The following is a 22,770-nucleotide window of genomic DNA, read 5'->3' on the forward strand; positions in this document are numbered from 1 at the left end:
GATTTGTTCTTTCTTTACATGTAAAGATGAATAAACCCCGGAGAGGTTTTGGCCACCCTAAGGCACTTGTCTTCCAGTGCATTCTTAAAAAAAGAAATCCCTCAATTAAAGATAGCTGTTCCTTCTTCAGCCCTTTGGCTCTTTGCTAGTACGTTCTGTCCAGCAATTCAGTCTTTCATTGTGTGTTATGTTGTGGTGATACACATGTGTGGATGGATACTATTTTGACCTTTTAATTTTTATTTCTTGCTCTCCATCCTTTCCATCTCTCTCTCTTTTCCCCATTTAAACAAGTAACTGAGTCCCTGTCTATTCCCATGGGGAATTGCATGGTAGAGAGGAAACTAGAAATAGACCCCAAAGATCTCCTAGCTTTTATTTAGCAAAGCTAAAGGCTCGAAATGGGAGAAAATTTTCATGTAGAGCAGAGTATCTGGAGGAAGCAGAAAGGAGAGATGGACCAAGCCCATGCTGGTCCCCCTCTCATCTACAAAGAATTTTCTCTATGCTAAAAGAAGAAAATGGGACCTTGGAGTTACAGAGCCCTGGAGAACTGGGCCATGCTTCCTGGCAGTATTGCTTGGAGATCACAAGAGTCCAAAAGCTTGTATCACTTTAATTAAAAGTATTTTTAGGGGTGCCTGGGTGGCTCAGTTGGTTGAGCGTCCGACTTCGGCTCAGGTCATGATCTCACTGTCCGGTTCGTGGGTGTGAGCCCCGCGTCGGGATCTGTGCTGACTGCCAGCTCAGAGCCTGGAGCCTGTTTCAGATTCTGTGTCTCCCTCTCTCTCTGACCTTCCCCTGCTGACTCTCTCTCTCTCAGAAATAAATAAAAACATTAAAAAAGATTTAAAAAAATATTTTTAGTTATTTCTAAAAATCGTGTGTGTGTGTGTGTGTGTGTGTGTGTGTGTGTGTGTGTGTAGGCGTGCATCTGTGTGCATTATAGTTCAGTTTTCCTTCCTGATAAACTACGGTTCAGCTTTTTTTCCCCCAAGTCCATTGATAGCATATTCCCTGGCACGTACATTTTTCCATACCTGGTCTTTCAGGAGGTTGTATATTTCCTAATGATTTTTTACTATTTCCCTCACCTGCTTCCCTCACCTCCCATAAATTATTTCCCTTGGACAAACTTTTCCCCAACTGTGCATAAGTTGAACCTTTCAGAGGAAAGATGCTATAAAACATCTAATCGATAAATAACCTTGTTCTCTTCATAGAGTAAAAGAGTCAATCAATCTTTACTCCTCCACATAAATGTGCATATCTTATACCTCAAATCCCATTATAACTATTTCCATGGAGGATTCCTTTTTGGTTGCAAAGGAGATTCTGTAATAAGAGGGTACCTTATTTACCAGAATTCTTCACCCTCTTTTTCAACTTTAATTAATTTTTTTAAATGTTTATTTATTTTTTTGAAAGAGAGAGACAGAGCATGAGCCAGGAAGAGGCAGAGAGAGAAGGAGACACAGTATTTGAAGTAGGCTCCAGGCTCTGAGCTATCAGCACAGAACCTGATGTGGGGTTTGAACCCACAAGTTGTGGGGTCATAACCTGAACTGGAGTTGGACTCTTAACCAACTGTGCCACCCAGGTGCCCCTTCACCCCCCCCCCCACTTTTAAACTAGGTGGGAGAAATGAAGGCCAAAGCAGAAAAGGCTCTGCAAATCACAAGTGCTTAGTACCTGTGTAAGATGAGATCTGTATTCTGACCTTGGATGAGCCATCCCTGAACAGGCCTGTATTAACTTTCAAGCAGCATCCAGGACATGGACAGTAATCCCCAGAGGACTCAAGAGCCTTCCTCAACAAGATGTTAACACATTCAAAAAATGCAAATGAACTATGCCCGGCATTATGTAGTCATTACCCTTGATTAAATTTAATCACTATAACTTATGAAGGACGTGGAGTTGTTTGGGCCTGAATTGTAAAGAGTGGTCATTTATGTTTTATGATTTTGGTAGAAATTTGCCATTACACTATTCAATTTTGGGAATGCTTGTGTGACTTAACAATTTCTATCACCTTATCCTATTATTTGTCAGTGGACTGAACTTCCCTTCAGGGTGGTAGCCTGGAGATACCAGAAGAGGCATTGTTGGGGGAACCACAAGTTAGAAGTCACATGGAAACTAGATTTCAGTGAGAGAAGATTCTGTAAGACAGTGGCAGGGATCGAGGCTGGCGGGCCTGTGACAAGGTACAAAGGTATGCTATATGTGAGTTCAGCTCTGTTAAGGTACAATAGCAAATCACATGTATTTGCATAGGAATCCAGTGGCTTCAGCCCCCTGTAAGCTGTTTGATCCTAGTCAAATTTATTAACCTCTCTCTGCCTTAGTTTCTTTATCTATAAAATAAGGATAGCAATAGTTGATTTCAAGATTAACTGAGGTATTTCATGTGCAGTGCTTAGAATCATTTGTAGCACATAGTAAGCACTGAATAATGTTACCTATTAGTATTGTTGTTACTATTATTGTTATTGTGACTCATTTTTGTTACTTCTTCTTACTAAAGCCAATCTAACTAAATTATATTACCATGATTTATTTGGCCCCCAGCTCCTTTATATTATTTCTAAATTGTTATGTTATCACCACTTCCTTCTCTGACAACTTCTATAATCCACATATGTTGCAATTTAACATTGCATATGTTCTCACCCAATGCCTATACATTGCATCAATTCCATCCAAGCTCCATAAATCCTCTTCAGTGAACAGCATAGATTCCTATGTCTTGCCCATCTGGTTTTCCATACAGTCTTTCCAACTTTTTGGTTATTTATCTACTGGAATTTATATCTTATCTACTCAAAAAAAAAAAAAAAAAGGATTCAAGGCAGTAAACATTAGTATCAGAAAGCTAGCAACACTTTCAAGAGGAGCTAAATTGCCATATTAAAGATTTAGATTGTATGTGAAATTCTTTTCCTGAGAGCAAGAGTTATTGAATGCTAGAGAGTGTTGCCAGATTGCTGCAACTAAAATATCAAAGCTTTAGGCTCATATATTTGTATCCAAGTGGTACGTGAGCATTGGGAAGAAGCTCAGGCCTACAGTGAGCAAGCTTCCTTACTGATCATATTGTATCAATTTTAATTGCCAGATTATTTTATTAAAACAAAAGCAACAAAACAGATTTGATAGAGAACTGGGTGGGGATGCTTGGATCTACCTTGGATTAAGGAGGCAGATAATAGAAATATTAAAATGTGTATTTCCATTTAATTCTCCTTCTAATCCCACTTGCAAATTCCTGAGTTAATAAAATCAGTCCCCCCCCAATTCTCTAATAAAATACATGCTTAAAAATACAATTTTACAGGCCCCGCCCAAGATATTTTAAACTAGTATCTTCAAAATGCCCTATGGTGAAACTAGATGTTTAACATGCACCCATATGATTTTAATTTTCTTTTTCTTTTTTTTTTTCAAATAGTTTATTGTCAAATTAGTTTCCACATAACACCCAGTGCTCATCCCCACAAGTGTCCTCCTCCATGCCCATCTCCCCTCCCCCCTACATCCATCAGTCCTCAGTTTTTGTCAGCATTCAAGAGTCTCTCATGGTTTGCCTCTCTCCCTTTCCCCCACCATTTCCCCCCTTCTTCTCTCCCTTGGTCCTCCGTTAAGTTCCTCCTAATCCTCCTATACGTGCAAACATATGGTATTTGTCCTTCTCTGCCTGACTTATTTCGCTCAGCATAACACCCTCAAGGTCCATCCATGTTGCTACACATGGCCAGATTTCATTGTTTCTCATTGCCATGTAGTATTCCATGGTATAGATAAACCACATCATCTTGATCCATTCGTCCGTTGATGGACACTTAGGCTCTTTCCATGTTTTAGCTATTGTGGAGAATGCTGCTATGAACGTTGGGGTACATGTGCTCCTATGCTTCAGCATTTCTATATCCCTTGGGTAAATTCCTAGCAGTGCTATTGCTGGGTCATAGGGGAGTTCTATTGCTAATTTTTTGAGGAACCTCCACACTGTTTTCCAGAGGGGCTGTACCAGTTTACATTCCCACCAACAGTGTAAGAGGGTGCCCGTTTCTCCACATCCTCGCCAGCATCTCGTGTTCTCTGATTTGCTCATTTTAGCCACTCTGACTGGTGTGAGGTGGTATCTCAGTGTGGTTTTGATTTGTATTTCCCTGATGAGGAGGGATGCTGAGCATCGTTTCATATATTTGTTGGCCATCTGGATGTCCTCTTTGGAGAAGTGTCTGTTCATATCTTCTGCCCATTTCTTTACTGGGTTGTTTGTTTTCTGGGTGTTGATTTTAATTTTCAAATGATGGATGGTCGCTTGGTGATCTTACTTGTGTTCTTTGTGCCTCCAGGTGGGTCTTCATGGATTTCTCTCAAATTAGAATCCTCATGCTACCATAATAAAAGCTTATGAGCAAACATCATCAAAGGTCTAGTATTATGGAGGAGGATTAACATCTTTGAAGCACATAAGAAATGTTTCCAAGAAAATGTATGGAATTTCAAGCCATAGGATATGGTTACCCTCTGACATTTGTGGTCTGTGTGACATTGTTTAGGATATTGACCTTCTCTGCCTCAGGTTTCTCCACCTGTAAAATGGGAATAATCACATTATAGGTCCTTCATAAAATTGTGAGACAAAATGAGACAAAGAGCAAAGTTTCACATAAATGTTATTATCCATTCTTTATTGAGGCTTCAGCTGTCCAGAGATGGCATTCCCATTAACCCCCATAATTTCCTTCCTCTGTTATCATGTCAGCAGCACAGTTATAGTCTTTTTGTGTGTGTGCTGAACAGACTCTATTCTCTTTTTTTTTCTTTCCATACTTTTTTTTTAATCCAAAGAGGAATGCTTAGAATTTCTCTACACCATCCCATCCTCTTCTCTAAAGCTGAAGGCTGATCTGATGCCAGCCCAGCCATTTTTACCCCCCGGAGTAACAGGGAAAATGTGAAGTTGGCTGTTGGCACTGTTGCTTTCTATGACTTCTCTTTTTTTAAAGGCAAAGTTATTCCACAACTTGACTAGCTGGAGCTGTGATAAACAAGTTTCTGAAGTCACAGAACCCAGAATAGAACTTGGATTTCTGACTCATCAGAGGCAGTTTAAAATTTTTCTCCATCTGCTCTAAAAGCATAAAGAGCCTGGTGGTTCTTGTGCTTCAGTCATTAGTAGAATTAGGAAGGAATACCCATCCCATCTAAAAAACATCTGCCTCCCCTATGGGTGCAACCACCAGTACCTCATTCCCTGGGATGCCCGGCTCATCTAAAATTATGGAAACCACAGCACTCTGTGATGTAGCCACAAAGGGACTGCACCTTTTCTATTGTTCAGGAAGTTTGAAGACCTTGAGTGGTTAGAAAGGAGAATGGTGTGATGTATGATTCAGGGCAAAATATGGCCAATAATAGACTAAGGATAGGAAGACTTGGAGAAAGCATGCACTTGTGTGTGCATGGATACATGTCTAAACTAATGTGGTTACAACTCACCTCAAGGTCTTGTTAAAATGCAGATTCTAAAGTGGAGATGTGAGGTGAGGGCAGAGATTTACATTTCTTATAAATCCCAAGAGATGTTCAGACACTGCCCAGCAGACCACACTTTATGAGCAAGGGGCTTGCCCCAGACTTTAGGCAACAGTATGTGCACTAAGTTTGAGAAGCATTGATCTGGTGTCAAGAGTGATTCTCAAACCTGAACTATATATTGGAATCACCTGGGGGGGGGTACTTTAAAAAATTGTGGATCTACACCCAGACATTATGATTTAATTGCTTTAGAGTACAGTCTAGGCACTGAATCCCCATGTAACTCAAATATATGGCCAGGTTTGAGAACTCTAGATTTACGTCTGGACTCTAGATGGATACTTCTCACAGTAGGATTCCTGGGCCAGCAGCATTAACATCACCTGAGAACTAATAAGTTCATTTCACCTGAAATGTCACCTTGTCACCTGAGAACTTACTAGAAATGTCAATTCTTAGGCCCCACCCCAGACCTCTTGAATCAGAAACTCTTAAGGGCAGAGCCCGGGTACCCATGTGTTTACATGATCTTCAGGTGAGAATCAGGGTTCTAGGATAGAGCTTGTTAACACAGAGATTACTATTCCAGTTTTCCAGCTTGTTCCCAGTTTAGTAAGTCTTGGGTGGGGCCAAGAGACCTTACTTTGAGGTCACAGATCTAGACGCAGGAGATTATGGAGAGAGGAAGCACAATTATAGCTTTGAAAGAGCCTATAAAAGAACTTAACTGGAAAAGAAGAAAGAATGGGATCAAAACACACAACTAGAAGGTAAGAGCAGAAAATCTTTATGGTGAAAACTAGAAATGCTCAAAATTATTTCTAAATTTATTTAATACCTTTCTTCTCCACTAGAAGAGACCTCTATGAGGTTGCAGTTTATGTTTTTATTGCTAACTGAAGTATGAATGAAAGGAAGAATTTAATGACTTAAATCCAGGAATACAAATCTGTTTATATGTAACCAACTCACATTCATTCATTTGGGAGACACTTACTGAGTTCCTGTCATATTAGGCATTGGCCAGATCTGGGGAAACCGTATGAATAGTTAGGTCCTTGTTATTGAGGAAGTAACAGCTCCTCTGACCTTTATTCGCATAACCCTCTGACTTTTTTTTCCATCTCCTCTGACACATTTGTGAGCAGTTACTACGTATCAAGCATCGTATACTTATATAACATTATCTTATATAGGTTAGCAAATAAAACAGATTTCACCCTACCTTTGAGTGGATTGCAGTCAATTGGGAGAAACAAACAAATAAGTATTTGAGTGAATATATCATTTCCAATTAGGATAAGTGCTCTGAAAGAAATGCACAGGAATTGGTCGTGGAAATAACAGAGGAGGAAGCCTAACTTCAATGGGAAGGAAAGAGACGCTTAGAAACGTTAACATGTCACCCCAAAGACAAGGTACATAGCTAAAGTACTGGTTCAGAGTTGGCTTGGAATCCAATAGCCTGATTTGTCTAGAAAACTTTGTGAATCTGTAGCCTTGAACAGATTGCTTTAATTCTCCAAAACTCTGCTCTCTCTTTTGTAAAATGAGAATGGTAATAGTACTTATTTCATTTTCACGAGGAAAATGAGGTAATCCATGTAAAGTATTTCAACTGATGTATGGCATACTCTATGTATGTATTATCTTAGAGGGATGGATCTGGCCATGTGAATACCTACTATATGCTGGCTTTGTTTAGATGCTGGAAATACAAAGATGAATATGAAGCGTTTTTGTCTGAAGAGCTCACAGTAGTAAGATTATGTAGTTTACATTCTGAATAATAATCCCACACACTAAAAGGAGATGGCTGTGGCACAAACTGCATCAAATGCTCTTGTAGAAGGCACTTTAGACTAAGGAAAATGCCAGGCTGGGGTCTTGGTACATAAATCCTTCCTGAATTTTTGGATCATGGATATTGAAAATTTTCCCAGTAAGCAAATCTAGTATACTCAGCTACTTTTTGAGGGCTTCAGGTAGGGCTGCATTCTTCTACATAATCACGCACAGAAACAGTGCTACACTCCATCTCTCACTAGGTGCCGAGCCTGGGAATAACTGAAAAGATGTGGAATTTACTCAACAATTCATTAAGCTTTACACATTTCTTTAGTGCATTACTACTCCATGCAGTATGCAGTTTGGTAGGAGTAAAAGACTAAAAAGTAGAGTTGTATGGCTTTACAGTCCTCAACATTGAGTTTTAATAATATTAATGGTAACATAATAATAGATGCCATTTATTAAGCACCTACTATGTGCCAGGCACTGCAGTAGACATGTTACATACACTATCTCATTGGATCCCCAAAAATATATCCATGAAGTACATGTTACTTTTCAGACAGTGGTAACTGAGCTCAAGAGGATTAAGTTAGAAAGAATGAAATAGGAAAACAGTTCTATCTAGTGTAAGAGTCTGTGTCCCCCATTCACATCCACTGTTGTTGTTGTGGGTTTTTTTTTTTTCCAGTTGCTCTTTTTTTGTTAACCTTTCTTCTCTTACAACTTGGTTTCCACTTTTCTTTCTAAGCAATGCAATGATACAGAATTCAGGCAAATAGAAGAATAAGGTCTTCTTCCTTTCCCTCTCTCCCTCCCTCTCTGGCTTTAAGCAAAAGTGGGGATGAGAATGAGAATTACTTTTCCCACCTAAGCTTCAGGAGAATTTACCTCCATATCATATAAAAAATCTATAATTCCAAGTGTTTTGCTGATTAAGGTCAATTTTTTTTCCTTGTACGTGTCTTATCTCTTCACATATAAAGTGGAGTATACAGCATTTGTGAAAATGCAGCATAGAAAATGGGTTTATATAAATTATCTGGCTGCCTTAAGACCCCAAGATTGGCAACTGGGAATGGATGGTCCAGGAAGCAGGGCTGCAGTTACAGTTCATGCTGGACAGACTGATAAATTATTTTACTTTTAATTTCTCTTTGTAGAATGATATCATCATAATTTAATATGCTTTTCATGCTCATGAAATGATACTTATTGCTTCATCATTATTAAGCTTTGACATGTTTTCTGAAGTGTTTTACCAGTCATAAAGTATTATGTGCATATAAGAGCAGGTGACATCTTTTAGAAGTGGTACATCTTGGTTGTGGTTTCTACTGCAGAGATATCAAGTTAGAGACTGTGGGGATGGTTACCACGATTTATTCTGGCAGTATTTGGCTGGGGAAGGCTGAATCTACCACCTCTATTTCATCAGAAAATCAATTTATGATATTTATGAATCTAATCTCAAACAATCACAGTATTGAATTAAGAAAATACCGATTTACTCACTCTGCATTTACCTTTCTAGGCCACAATTTTGTCAAGAGTCCAGTTGGTCCAGTTCCTTACACTTCTCATATTATGGCTCGCAGGTTAAAGATTGCTAACATGATTACCAGTTCCTTGCTTCTAATCTGTGTTTTCCAGTGAAGGTTGTTGATGATTGATTTCTGACCATTGATGTCAACGAAAAGTTATGACTTTAGCCAGGTGGAAATGATGCATTGGTGCATGACATTAATGTTCTGAAATTCTCTTAACTCACTGGACTATGAAATTCATGAGCACCTAAAGCACTTTGAAATTTTTTAAATCTTTTTTAAAAGCAAAGTTATATTATCTTTATAAAATGTATAAACAGCAACTTTGTGCTAATATCGGAATTACAACTTAACATAGGTTATTCCATTTAACTTTGTATTAGTCCTATGAATTGCTCCCTTGCCCTTAGCTTGTAGGTGAAATAAAGATGCTGTGACAGCAGAAAACAGGGCCTCAAGATTGCCTGAGTTCAAAATCTGACTTTACCACTTAGTTATGTGGCATGGGCAAGTTAATAAACTATGTAGTCTCAGTATTCACATGTGGACTGGATGGAAGTAATATAATGTGAAAACCCATATGGTTGTTCTGAGAATTCAGTGAGATAACAAATATAAAACTTATTAGTATAATGTATGGTAGATAATAAGAATTCAGTAAATGTTGTCTGTTATTATCAGTGCCCAAGATCACAGATCTCATATGTAGTGGAATTGAAATTTGAATTCAGTTCTCTTTGTCTTAAGAGTCCATGGTTTTACCTGAGTACTGAAGGGGGTTGGAATGTGCCACCCCAAAATGTGCTACTTTGGCATAAGGATGATTTTGAGCCGAAAGCAAACGAGAAACAGCAGGTGCAAAAAACAAAAAACAAAAAACAAAAAACAACAAAAAAAGAAAAGCCCGCCTCTCTACCTTCCTCCTTTCTGTTTAAAATCAGGGAATGAATTACCTCTGTGCAGGTGACTTCCTCCCCTTTCCTATACCAGAAAGAGATGACTCTTATCACTGAAGATGACACCAACTTATATCTGCATAAACAAATCAAACTAAAACAACCCTGTCCTCTATCTGTTTCCCTCATATGTTTACCTTCCTACAATTTACCACTCTCAAAGCTCAACCCTATTCCTTTGTTTTGCCATGTCTCTACAATTTACCACTCTTTGTTAAAATGAAGTATAAGCTCTCAGGTCTAAGTGCTTTGGGGAGATTTTCACTGCTTTTGGATAATTCCACTCATTGCCCCCCAGCCAATGACACATAAAAATATGAACCTCAAATAAAATGTATATGCCTTTTCTTTTGTTAACATGTATTTGTCAGTTTAATTTGCAAGACCTCAGTTACTGAACATAGCAGGGTAGAAGAAAAGCGTTTTTTCCTCCTTTACACTATCATGCATCCAGAGATGAGTCATTAGCCTCAGAAGACTTGTGAGCAGTTACACCCAATGCTTATATGAGTGGTGGTTTGAGACTGTTATGTTGAAGGGCGTGTCCCTACCAGTCAGTTCTCTACCTATCAGTCAATACAATATTCCAAATATATGAATCTGATTGTAACACATTCTTTCCTAACTACTTCAGTGGCTTTCCTTTCCTGGACTACGCCCTGTGTATTACAACCTATACTTTCTTACTCACTCTGCTCAACAATACAGTCCTCCTTTCACTTCCTTGAACTTGGCAATTTGTTCACAGTATCAGGGATTTTATATATGATGTTCCCTGCATCTGCAAGAAATCTTACTTTTCTTTTCATTAATTCTTATTCATCCTTTAGACCTCGGCTTAAATATTTTATCTCAGAGAAGACATTCCTGACTATACCATTCCCTCAGCCTCTCTGTCTCCAATAAATGCCATTATAGTTCATAGTACTTACCACAGGTGCTAATTATGTATTTATTTATGTTTGTTTGCTTATTATCTGCCTCTCCCAATATACTGCTAACCTTATCAGAGTAGAGACTCTTTTCTGAGAGCTGCAGAAAGAATATTATTTATTTTTAGAAGTTCTTTCTCAAACATTCTAGCATCCCAAAGAGTCTGAACCTCCTTGAAAGGTATGCGTGTGTTTGTGAGTGTGTGTGTAATCTTCTCAATTTCTAACCATGTTTCTTTTACATTTTTTAATTAAAAAGATATCAATACAGTTGAAAACTTCTCTTTACTCCGTGATAGTCATTGTATTGAATTTGGTATTTATTTGTCCCCATGTATGTTTAATATTATTATTATAGGTGAATATGTCTTTCTTTAGGGGGGGTAGGTAGGCAGAGGGAAAGGGAGAGGGTGGGAGAGAGAAAGGATCCCAAGCAGGCTCCACATTGAGCGTGATCTCAATCTCATGATGGTGGGATCATGACCTGAGCTGTAATAAAAGGTTGGGTGTTTGACTGAGTCACCCAGGTGTCCCAGGTGAATATGCCTTAAACAATATGCAGCATTATTTATTTTGTTTGTAAACCTCAGGGTATTTATCCTACTGTCTATATATGCTACAGTATTCTTTTTTTTTTCTGCATATTTATATTTTAAATGTTGGGCCATGTTGCTATCAGTAGGTCTAGCACATTCATTTTCATCAATATATGTATGAAATTTGATGAATATGCTGCCTATGTGTATCATCCTGCTGATAGACATTTAAGTCACCCCCCACTGCTTCTTTACCAAGGTTGTGGTGAACTTGCTTGTCATGTCTTCTTGTGAACATCTGCAAATTTTCTCTAGGAAATAATTTTCAAAATAAAAGTACAGAGTTAAAGAACATACTCATTTTTAAATGTGGCAGGTACTTTTAAAATGTTCTCCAGTATGTATCCAATTTATTGCCCGACAATATGATATAAGAGTCTCAGAAGTCATGGCAATAATTGACCTTGTCAAAAATTGTAAGATTTGCCCATCTGATGGTTGTAGAATGGTAGTTTATTGATTTAAATTATTTTTGTGCCCTTGAAATATGGTAGGCAATAGACAAATAGTTATAATTCATGGTATCACTGCTGAATATTTCATTTAATACCAGAATTCTGCTTTTATGCTTATTATGGAGAAAATACAATCCCTGTAGAAGAGTATCACCAATAATGAAGCATCCAAAGTAGACTTTCAAGATAAGATTTAAGAAATCCCCCCCGTCTTCTGTTCTCTCTGGTAAGTGGGAAGGGAAATGAGAGTCTCTTCTAAGTTCCAATTTTACCAAATAAATTCTATTAAGTGAAAAATTTATTGGAGTTTCTCTTACTCTTTCATTTCTTTCTCTGCTTTGAGGCAGCACTGTGGCCTGAGGAGGTGAGGATGTGGCAGGTGGGATGTGGGGGCCGAAGCGGGGACAGTCCTACCTAAGGAGCTTGTGTAGGAACCAGCGTCCAACCAGGCAACAGTGCTGGGACCCAAGGGAGTGGTGGTTGGTACTCAGGTGCTATAGGGCTGAGGGCTTCAGAGGTACCCAGTGTGGTCTGGAGACACATACAGTGGCATTAAGCACTCACTGAAGAGAAGGAATCTATACAACGGGAAAAATAGAAGGCCAGAAAGAACTGAGGTGGTAGGTTTGAATTGGTGAGATATAGTCTATCCAGCAGAATAAGGCTAGCCAGAGCATGTTCTCATGACCACTAAAGAGAAGCAAGAGGAAAAAAAGGGAAAGGCAAAATGCATTTTCTGCTTGCATCAGCTCTGCTAAGAAACTTGACGCCAAAAGCAGGTACATGTCTAACCCCAGAGTCAGAGTGGGAGAGGACTACAAACTTACAGGCTCAAAGCCTTGGTTACAGAAAGTCCTATTAATTGAGCCATCCATGCTATTAATATACCACATACTCCTTCAGGAGGACTGGACAGAATTACAGAGACGAGTACTGTTTCTTCTCACATGGGCTATCAGGAGAGTAGGTGCATGAGCAAAGATTCTGAAGGTATTTCTACTGTTTGCTTTTTTTGCATCATCTTATTATATTTAGTTTATCTAGGAGTAGGAGTTGAAATTGTAGTTATGAGTTTAACTTCTGCTTTTTAAAAATTTATTGACTTTAGACAGTTTCTATTTATTTTCTGATATTAAAATAAGAGAATTAGAACAATTGCCCTTCTTTCCATCATTCTTCTCTTACCTGAAAGTCATTTTTTGGTCATTTATGTTAACATATTTATATTAAGACTCTTAATATTTATCCATTTTATACACATACACCTTTCATAGTTTATCAGTTGATTTCTAAAAATTGAAATGAAATTATCACATGTAATTCACAATCTTGTAGTTGTATTATTTACTGTAAATATAAGACGTGTGTTTAACCCAGAGAAGGAATTGCTACCCCAGTATCATTTAAACTCTGTGGTAAAGGAATTTTCTCAGCATCTTATTTTAATGAGTGCCTTTTTCAATGCTTTTAGGCTTTCTTTCCTTCTTCTGGGTCATATGTGAATGTATATCCCAGGTCATCGTCTGTATACTTTTTGTTGTTGTTATTGTTGGAATAACTTTTTGAGTAATTTCTTTTATTCATAAAGACTGTGTGGGCTGTAAACTTCCTAAGTTCTTGCCTGTCACCGAGTGCCTTCATTTTTCTCTTGCATTTGATTGCTGTTTTTCTAGACATAAAGTTTTGGTTTAGATTCTTTTCCCCTTGTGAAAGGTCAAGGATGGCACTGCATTAGTCTCTTCTCGCTTAGTTGTCGAATATATGGAATTATGCCTGAAATTATGCAGTTTCACCTGGATGTAGGTGCACTTCTTTGTTCCGCATGTATTTTATTGGTCCTTCCATCTAAAAGATTTTGTGCCTCTCTCCAAATGTGAAGAAATTGTCTCTTTTTGTTTCTTTGCACTGGCTCCTACATTATCACTGTTTCTACATAGTTGATATTTTATTATACCATCATTGAATATCAAACTTTTGACCACAATTGAAAATAAGAGCTACATTTACATACTATTCAATATGCATTTGCATATTACTGTATATGGTACATTCTGATCTCATTTCATTTTCAAAAATACTACTTGTAGAGGGGCACCTGGGTGGCTCAGTCGGTTGAGTGTCAGACTTCGGCTCAGGTCATGATCTCGCAGTTTATGGGTTCGAGCCCCAGTCAGGCTCTGTGCTGACAGCTAGCTCAGAGCCTGGAGCCTGTTTCAGATTCTGTGTCTCCCTCCCTCTCTGACCCTCTGCTGCTCACGCTGTCTCTGTCTCAGAAATAAATAAAAAACATTGAAAAATAATGCTACTTGTAGAGCACTAATTTGATATTGTGATTCATGAGAGGGCTAAGTCTACAGTTTGAAAAACAGTATGTGTGATCAATGGCGCTCTTTGGAATTATTCTTCATATCTCTTAAATATAACATTTTCTCATTTATTCCTTTTGCTATATACATATTGGATTTATAACTCTATTGTGTGTCAATAAATTGATCTTAAGTTAGGTCCAATTTACTAATTTTCTAAACCATTGAATTTTTAGTTTTCTTTCGTCAATATTTTTAATTTGTAAGAACAGTTTCTTTCTAAATAGTATTTTTATAGACCCATATTCTTTTGACTACAATTGCTTCTTTCTTTTCTCTTCCCCCCTCTTCTCTCTTCCTCTCCCTCTGTCCCTCCCTCACCCTCTCTCTCAAAATAAATGAACATTTTTAAAAAAGGTGTACAACATGATGATTTGATGTATGTATATATTTCTTTTCTTCTTTATTTTTATTTATTATAATTATTTATTTTTAATCCTGTTTTCTTTTCAAAATTTTAGATATAGTTTATATAATGAAATTCACCATCTTAAATTATACAATTCATGGGTTTTTTTTCTTGGATATCCACTGTGTCGTACAGGCTTCACCATTATCTCATTTTAGAACATTTCCATTACCCAAAAAAGGAAACCCTATGTTGTTACCAGTCAGTCCCAGTAACATCTCTACCTTCCCTAGCTTCTATAAGCCAATAATCTACTTTCAGTCCTTGTGGATCTAGCCATTTCACATAAATAGAATTATATACTCTGTGGCCCTTTGTGTCTGGTTTCTTCCATTTAGCATAATGTTTTCAAGGTCCATCCATGCTGTAGTATGTACTTCATCTTTCACCATTTGTCTTCTGGTTTTGTTCGCTTATTTGTTTTCATTCTCGCCATCATAGTGAATGTGTTAAGTGGTATCTCTGTGTGGGCTGATTTGCATTTCCTTATGACTAAAGATGTTGAGCATCTTTTCATGTGTTTAATAGCCATATATATATATATATATATATATTCTTTGGAGAAATGTTCATTTAAGTCTTTTGCTCATTTTTAAATTAGGTTATGTGTCTCTTTTGTTATTGAGTTGTAAGAGGTCTTTATATATTCTGGATACTAGATGTTTAACTAACATATACTTTAACCTTCTGTGGGTTGTCTTTTTGCTTTCCTTTTGGTGTTCTTAGATGCCCAAAAGTTTTTAAATTTGATTAGGTTCAATCTATCTATTTTGTCTTTGGTTGCTTGTGATTTTGGTGTCCTGTTTAAGAAACTGGTTTAATTCAAGGTCATGTAGATTTATGTTGTTTTCTTTAAAGAGTTTTATAGTTTTATAGTGCTCAGATTCATTCTTTTGTATGTGGACATCTTGTTTTTCTAGCTTCCATTTCTTGAAAAGACTATTTCCTCCATTCAGTTGTTTTGATACCCTGGTTTAAAATTGATTGATTATGTGTACATGGGTTTATTTCTGGACTCTCAATTTTATTCCATTGGTCTATAGGTCTATTCAGTGCTAGTACTATATTCTCTTGATACCTTTGTAGTAATTTTTGAAATTGGGAAGTCCTCCAACTTTTTTCTCTTCTTTCAAGATTATTTTCATAATCTCTTGAATTTCCATAAGGATTTTAGGATTAGCTTGTCCATTCACTATTTCTTCTTTAATCTCTCTGAAGTATGAGACTAGTTTAAAATATTTTAATACATTCTTGTTTGTCCCTAAATTATGTCTTTCCTCTGCTTACTTATCATGATTATGCTCATCAATCCTGTTTACTTTTTCTCAGTTGTTTGAACTTCTTTCATAGTAGGTGTTCATGTATATCTGAAGAAGCAATGAATGAATAAATGACTAACTTGGTAAGAATGGATTTCTCAATATTTTTTTTCTGATTAGCTAGATCAGAAATTACCCTGTTCAGATATATTCCTTACTGAAAATAGCAGTAGTGACTGATGAATTCACAGTCTACACAACTCATGATTTATGTGGTCAGTTTCAGGCATATGTATTATGAGTGTTCTTAAGTCATTTCATTCTCTTTGTTCCTTTAGATGGAGATAAGGTATTTTATGTACTTGTTTCTCTTTGTCTTTATCTCTTTGTCTCTCTCTTTTGACTTCTTTCCTCCTCTACTTCCATTGCTATGGTGGTGCTCAGTAATTTAGACTCATTACACTGATAATGACTTTACCTAGACAGAAAGAACAGTCACTTTGTATACAACAGTTTTACTCCATCTTTACAGGTTTCACCTGGGTTTACATAATTATATGTAACCTTTCCCTTGTGCTGTGGCTTAGGTAATAGAAAGCCCTCATAGGAATTTGTAACTGATAAAATAAGTTTTATAAGAACTCTTCTTGTGAGAAAGAAGTTAGTATATACTATATATTCTAAGTATCCTTTAATAAATGTAAAAGGCATTTGTCATTTATTGTGTGCTCATTTTGGAAATTTTGAAACAACCTTCCTATATTGGAGGAATCTATGAGAACTCTGCCTTTCATTGTGGAATCCACAGGTAGAGAGCAGCTAAGATGCAGAATCCACCCTAAATTTGGCCAGTTGTTTGCTTCTCCCAGACAGTTAGGATCTTGAGGAAGTAAACAAAGACATGCCAAGAGATTATGTGTGGAGACTGCTATGGAATCATAAGCCTTATTTCTCAGGAGTGATCATTCATGGGAAGTGGTATCCAGGGGTGGTTGCTGTGGTACAATCTTGGCTTGTTCTTGCCTCCCCATATTCCCTATACTTTTTCTGAATTTGGCTCTGTGGCATTCCTGATGATTTGTGAGCTACCAAAATCCTTCAAATAAATTATCTTCTAATAAAACTAATACAGTTTGGCCTCTGGTTTGCCATAGCTGCTGATACAAAAACATCAATAAATATAGTTCTCTAAAAGTTAATGACATTAAAAACTCTTAAATCATTATGAATTATTTAATTCATGTATTTATTTAATTCATATTTATTTTTAATAAGCAAGGCTTTTTCCCCCTTCATGTTTTCCAAATACTCAAGAGCCACATGGTTGTGTAATTTGGAGCTTTTGGCTCCTGCATCTTTTTCAGTAAGTGTCTCTCCATATCTGTTTCTTTTTTTTTTTTTAATATTTTTATTTATTTCTAGGAGAGAGAGAGAGAGAGAGAGTGAGCAGGGGAGGGTCAGAGAGAGAGGGAGATACAGACTCTGAAATAGGCTCCAGGCTCTGAGCTGGCAGTCAGAACAGAGCCCGACGCGGGGCTCGAACCCACGAACCGCGAGATCATGACCTGAGCGAAAGTCGGACGCTTAACCGACTAAGCCACCCAGGCGCCCCACTCTCCATCTCTGTTTCTTATACACTTCTCAGCTCTCTTCCTCCTTACAAACAAGTATAGACAGGTCTGACATAGTGATTTGCTTTCTCATATCTCGTCCTACTTTTTCTATTATAGCATTACAAAACATTTTATTTCTTTTCTACCACCCATTTTTATCTCCTTTTTCTATATTCATTTCCCAAATTGCTTTTTCATAATTTTCTTCAATAAAAGCAAATCAAAACTCACACCATTTAAATATCCTAGATATTTCCATTGTTGAAAATAGGATTTCCATTGTTGAAAATTCACTATAATAGTATTTCCCAAAATTCTAGTGCAGACCACTAGAATTTATTGGATGTAATGATTAGTTTCTAACCTAGTCCTCAGATGGCTCAAAGTAGTAGAACCATCTACCATCACTTATTTTGTGGAGATTTTCTATGCATTACTTCTGTCCTAGAATAATCCTGGGAGGCTTCTTTAGTCTGAAACAGGAGAGGAGGAAAGCCATGCTCTTCTATGCCTGTGGGTGCTGTTGCTGCTGTTGCTCCTTAATCCAGAAGAGAAGTCTATGTTCCCAAACACAGTGATTTGCTGGAACTGAGTGGTATCTTCCTTCTTTAAGTAGAACGTGAACTTGCTAGTATGCCCAGTCCTTACCATTTCCTACTCTTTCCCAGAAAGCCAGAGGTCAGCTTGAATTTATCTTTTGGGGTCATTTCCATGGTCTGCCTCCTCCTAGAAAGGCTTTGAGTTTGTGAACTCTGGCCCTACACCATCAATACCAAAAAAAGCCAATTTGTCATCATCAGTAACTCAGATTTACTTAGCAACATTTCTTTTGTCTGGAAACACAAGGCTAATAACTGCTCTCCTACCCACATGGGCAAGAATAGTCCAGATCTTAGGAGCAAAGAAGCTGGACTTCCCTTTGGTAGGAAAAGAAAATGTTTTTTATGTTTGTATGTTGTTGTGTTTTTTTTCCTGGCAGGTTAAAAGATAGGATAAGGCAACTTCTCAGTGGGCAATCCAACTACCTTAACTTCACATTAAGTCATCCTGTTACCCGTGCAAGCCACATTTCATTTGATGGGAGTTCATGCTTGTAGAGGGTTTACTGAACCACATCTACTTCCTGACTTCAGCTTCCACTGGTCACCAGATGATTACAAACAGCAGCAAGTATTCAGAGCATGGAAAATAGAATTTTCAGAAGATCTCAGATCTGCCAGCTGACTAGATGCCAGAGTGGGTACCGTGTAACTGTTGAACCCTGTGGGAGAGAAACAAGTTGCAGCCACTGCCCCTTTGAGGGTGATTAGAGGCAGCTGCTGTCTGCTTTGTTTTGCTTCAGAGAGGCAAGTGTAATGATGAGGAATTGTGAGGGTCTCTCGGGATTCCTTTATGGCACCAACCTAGGCAGCCGAGTATGGCTTCCCAAGGAAACTCTCTTCCCCAAGTCTCTCCTCGGTCCTACCAGTAATCTGTTTGGGCCTTGCTGGTGGACACTGGAATAGATGGTGTATCTGTTCCCCTGGGGCTCCTGCTATATGGCAAGGATCCAGGGCTGAGGTCGTGTTTTTGTTGTGTGCCCACAAGTAAATCCGTGGCCTGGCTAATACAGGTGTGTTTCAAGGTGCACTTGTCAATTATGGAGAGGAGAGCAGCTCCAATTTTCTCCTGAATACTCAACTGTCCTTTCCTGGAAGCTAAGTACTGTGGTGAATTATTCATTATTATCATGCCTCAAACCTCCTTTCTTTTAAGGACTTTCTTTTAAAGCGTGCTCACAGTTTCTGAAAAAAATTACCACATTTGTATACTTAAATTTTGCTGGCCGAGTAGGCATAGGTATCCTATGTAATAGGAAGCCAGACACATAGACTTGAGAAATGGCTTCAGTCAAATTAATGAAATGAACGAAACTTAGTCAATGTTTCTCTTTGTACATCAGGTTAGGTTTTGAAGACCTCTCCTTTTCCCTCTTTGCCTTTTGTGTTACTTCTAGAATAAAGCCGAGAAGTAACAGGTCCAGCAAATGCCTCGGAATTACCACAGAATTTAAAGGCTGTTTACCACTCAGGCATCTCCCAGCTTTTATTACCACTAATTCCAGCCACGCAAACCTAAAGTAGGCAGATTGCCTTTGAGCCAGTTGAATTAGACAGATATTTCCATAATAATGCTGTGTAACAGAAAGTCCCAAAATATCAACAGTACACTAAAACAAGCTTTATATTACTTACTTAAAATCCTGTGGGTCAGCTAGGGTAGGTCTGTTTCAGGTTAAGTGAGCTCCATTTTATTTCAGGCTTTAAATTGATTTCAGGTCATCTTCATTTGTCTCTTCATCCTACTTGAGTGAACGGCTATTTAGGAAATATTTTCATGGTGAATGGCTGGAATGAAGGGCAAGTGGAAACTCTTGAGGACTGGAACATTTACTTTTCACCTATATTCCATTGGCAGAAGCCAACATGTGGCTAAACTCAGTTGGTGGGGAGAAAAGTACAGTCTGTTCTATCCAGAGGTTAGTACCACAAGGTCATATGGCAAAGGATATGTGTAAGTAATTCTAATACAGGAATGGCATGAAGAGTTGTAAATAATGATTTAATATGTCATGCTAGTGAAGAATACAGGAAGGGAATCTCTCTGAAATAATGGAATAAAAGAAAGGATTCATTATTAAACAAAGAAATTATAAATGATAAGAACACAAGTCATCCAGTCCTGGAAAATTGGATATAGATTAAAAGAGATATGTCTTGGGGCACTTGGATGGATCAGTCAGTTAGTCATCCAACTTTGGCTCAGTCATGATCTCACTGCTCATGGGTTTGAGCTCCACATTGGGCTCTGTGCTGACAGCCCGGAGCCTGGAGCTGCTTCAGATTTTGTGTCTCCCTCTTTCTCTGTCTCTCCCCTACTTGTGCTCTCTCATGCTGTCTCTCTCTCTCTCTCTCTCAAATAAACATAAAAATTATTTTTAAAAAATTTTAACGTTTATTTATTTTTGAGACAGAGGGAGACAGAGCATGAGCTGGGGAGGGGCAGAGAGACTGGGAGACACAGAATATGAAACACAGAATATGAGCTGTCAGCACAGAGCCCAATGTGGGGCTCAAACCCATGGACCACGAGATCATGACCTGAGCCAAAGTCGGATGCTTAACCGACTGAGCCACTCAGGCGCCCCAAAACTTATTTTTAAAAAAGGAGGATGTCTTATACAGAAGACAGAACCAATTGGGTGATGTGAATAAACAAGTTATTTTTTTAATTGTTCTCAAAAAGGTTTTAACTGGCAAGCATAACTCTGATAGCAGAGATAAGAAAGGAAAGAGGTTGAGAGCATAAGCATAGAAAGGAAATAAGAAAGAGTAGGAAAAACTGGTCTAGCAAGTGACCATCTTTATCTGTGACATACATCCTCCAACAACTTTTAGGAGAGTCAGATAGTCAACATTCTGGAACCATACTTCTAATTCATGGTAACTGTTGTGTAATTTGCAAAGATTCTTTGTTCACAAAATTTCTTAATGCTTTTTCCCCCCCATTCTCAATGATTTAAAAGATGTATTGCATACAGACAGTAAAAATGACTGAAATATAGAATCTTAGAGATTACCGTGTATTCTACTTGAATTGACTACCTAATATCTATTTTCCCCTTCTTACAAAGAGAATTCAATGTTCATGTTGGTTGCAAAGTACCCAATTAAAAATGTATATTTTCTAACCTCTCTTGCAGCTAGGGATGAATCTATGATGCAGTTATGGCTAGTTATATATAAGTTTTGGGGTAGAAATTTTAGGTAAACTTTAGAGAGTAATGCTCTCTGGTTTCTTGCCCTTCCTCCTGCCTGGATGGAAGTGCTAGAGGTAGAGTGGCCATCTTGAAATCACAAGTGAAAAGCATTAAATCAAAAGTCATTCACTGAGCAGAAATACCAGAATACTGCTCCCTGTTGGCACTGGGGAACCTCTATACCATCCCTGCACTAAATCTCATACCTCTTGTTATATGACAAAAAATAAATCTCTGCATGTAGTTCAGTCCCTGTAGTCGGACTTCTGCTATCAAATGCATCACCTAGCTAAGAAAGTGGTGAAAGGTCATCAGAGATCACCTAATCAAACCCTTCCTCTATCTTACAACGAAGAAAGCAACAGCTCTGAAAAGTAAAGTGATGTTGCTTAAGATAAGCAGCTGGAGGTCTCAACTACATTTTTCAGAATTATGATCCTAGAATTGGAACCACAGAACTATGGGTCAATTAACCTAAAAAACAACAATGAACAGGATTCATAGCACAGCTGTGTTTTGCTCCAAAGCCCCGAATTCACAGTATGTTTCTGCCCATGTGAATATGACCTTCAGCATGCTGGGCACTTCTAATTTCATAGACCTTAGGCAATTGACCTCCAATTGTGTTGACATTCCCTGTGCTCTCTAAAAAGAATCAACCTGGAAGCACTGAATTGTGGACCACCTTGCCAAGAGGCACACTTGGAATTTTGGAGACTCTCTCCTGTGTATGTTAACAACTAGAAATGGTGGTAGTTTAGGGAAGCCAGGAAGTTTCTCTCCATTTCCCAGGAGGAGCAGCAGCTGGCAAACCAGCTGGCTTTACCCCCACTAGATGTTCTTTGAAACAATAGGTGGGCTTCAGTTGCCAGGAGCACAACATAGCACAAGCATCCTGAGATCAAATCAGCAGTGTAAGGGCTGAAAGTTAATTGGCTGGCTAGAGTTTAGGAGACCCTATCCAGACATTTCACTTCCTCTCTTTTAATTACTGCTTAAGGAGCCACTGTGTGGGGACTTAGGAACTGATAACTTCTGCCTCCGGAATATTTAGTGAGATATTTTTTATGTACATGCAACCTCCTGGAGTCTAATGCTGTGGTCCCTGCTCCAATTTTAAGTGCACACACACACACATACACTTGAGCCCAACATTCAAATTTGAATTATGAATCTTAGAGCTGTTTTGCTCTGTCTTCTCCAAAAATGGAGGCTACTATTTTCCTTTTGGGGGAAGAGTGGGTAGGAGAAATATATCTCTAACTTCCAAACTGCTTCACTCAAATTCTTTTTACAAATAGCAGTAGTTTTCTTACTGACATCAGTTAAAAGGCCTTTCAATTGAAATTGTCGAAGTGACAAGATAAACGGGTACATTCATCTTAAAGCTTGAGAAAGACACAAGGGAATGAGGCTCTGTGAGAATTAGAAAGAAGCCATGAAAATCCTTAGATTAAGCTAACTATGCAAATGCAGTGAGTTTACTCAATTTTA

The 22,770-nt window shown here is 38.0% G+C and overlaps 1 pseudogene; it reads right to left on the reverse strand.

The window, feature by feature from the left end:
• LOC120223913 overlaps window positions 1-19,208 on the reverse strand; it is a 35,766-nt pseudogene extending 16,558 nt beyond the window's left edge.
• Window positions 19,209-22,770: the final 3,562 nt, after the last annotated feature.

Source organism: Hyaena hyaena, unplaced genomic scaffold, assembly GCF_003009895.1.
Source record: "Hyaena hyaena isolate Hyena2069 unplaced genomic scaffold, ASM300989v1 scaffold_1064, whole genome shotgun sequence".
In the NCBI taxonomy this organism is placed as follows: domain Eukaryota; kingdom Metazoa; phylum Chordata; class Mammalia; order Carnivora; family Hyaenidae; genus Hyaena; species Hyaena hyaena.